The sequence below is a fragment of the Phalaenopsis equestris genome, unplaced genomic scaffold, assembly GCF_001263595.1.
Source record: "Phalaenopsis equestris unplaced genomic scaffold, ASM126359v1 Scaffold236055, whole genome shotgun sequence".
Lineage (NCBI taxonomy): Eukaryota > Viridiplantae > Streptophyta > Magnoliopsida > Asparagales > Orchidaceae > Phalaenopsis > Phalaenopsis equestris.
Genome location: NW_018253901.1, coordinates 50,032 through 51,884, shown reverse-complemented (window position 1 = coordinate 51,884; position 1,853 = coordinate 50,032).

Genomic DNA, 1,853 nt, shown 5'->3' with positions numbered 1-1,853 from the left:
TTTTAGAATGTTTAACCACCAATTAGTTTTTAAAAACATGCCATGGTAGTTTCTAAATGTGTATAGGAGTTATTGGAAGGATTTAGGCATGTAAATAGAAGGGTTTTGTGGAGGAATTTCACCCAGATCATTTATGGCCCTAAAAGCCTAAGAGAGAGTGAGATTCAGAGAAATGTCTTCATGGGAGATGGATTTGAAGAAGAAAGAAGAAACCATGAGGAAGAGGTTCATTAGTCAAAGTTCACATAAAATGTATAACAGTTTCTTAGCTGTTAGTATTGAAGGGATATAAGAAAAGATCAACAAAATTGAGAATACTATGGCTTTATTGGAGACCAAGGTACTTTAGTTGCATGCACATCTAGAGCATATTGGATGGCAATTGAAGATGCAATTTAGCCACACAAGTTATATAGAGGAAGCAGATAAGGAGATGTTCATAAAGCAGAAGGGGATTGAAGAAGATAGTATAAGAGCTCGCCACCACTGTCCATTTTATCAACTCTATATTCCTAGAGAGACTAATGAAACAGAAATTTATTCCTTCGAATGAAGAATGGAATTAAGTTTAATGTTAGAATTTGTGTGTAAGAAGTTTTTGTTTTCAAGTGGTTTAGTGTTTAAGTCTTGTTTTTAGTATTTATAACTTCTTATATGTGTTTAATTGTGAAATGATTGTTATGTATTTATATTTAGAAAAATTTTCTCATCCAAGACTATTTGGAGTGAGAATTAAGTGTTTAAAGGTATTTGTACTTGTTTGTGAATTAACATAAGTTTGTTTGTGTGAAAATTTGTGTTATTTTTAGCCTCAAATTGAAATAGTTATTATGGAGAACTTTGAGAGAGAGAGGGGAGTTATAGGAAGTTGAAAATGGTCATTTAAGTGCTATGAGATCATTTAGGGGTGGTTTACTAAGAAAAATAATGCATTTTACTTTAATTTGAAAATTTTGAAAATTTTTCATTGGCGCCTAAATGCCACATCTCACGCTTAAGCGTGAGCCAACCCAAGAAGAAGACGCCTAAATGCCATTTATCAGCGCTTTAACGCTAGTTCATGTAAATCGGTTCACGAACGGTTAAAAGTGAAATTTCAGACCAAAAATCACCATTTTTAATGCCACCATCACTATCAATCTCCTGAGTTAGCAATTGTTTAGGGCTAGGGCACATGTAAAGTGATGATTTCTTGGTGGAATCAGGTGAAATTGGCTAAATCCAAGTTTCTTGAGGTAAGAGCTTTACTTCAATCCAAAAATTTTGGATTTTCACTATGTATTTTGAGCACATTTGGAGATATTCAAAAATTTTCTATTCATGGTGAAAAATGAGAAAACAAATCTATGAAAATTGCATGGGAAGTGTAGTTTATACTTTGGAAGTTTAGTTTAGTAATTTAGACTTGATTTTTAAAGTTATTTTTAGAATTTATAAAATTTGTAGAATGACACCAAGAATGAAGAGGAGCAAAGGAAAGAGCCCTTTCAATTCGAGTAAATTTGTTTGTTTGAAGGCTCAAGATCAGTACAGTGATGCGTTGAAATCACGGAAACTGATTCAGGAGCGCTGTTTTAGGAATTCAGGTGGAGACATAAAGGATTTGTTCGTTCCCCAATAGTGAGAACGATTCTGTTGTTTCTTTATTATGGTGTTTATTTCTGTTGTTAGGGATTTATATGCAAACCTCCCTGAGGCTGAAGACAATAGAGTCATGGTTCGAGGAAAGTTGGTACCTTTTTCACTGGAGGTAATCAACTTGTTTTATCATCTACTACCTAATGTTATGTTTTTATGCAAATTATAGTCCGACTGAAGCTGAGTTAGACGAGATTATTTCTTACTTGACTGTT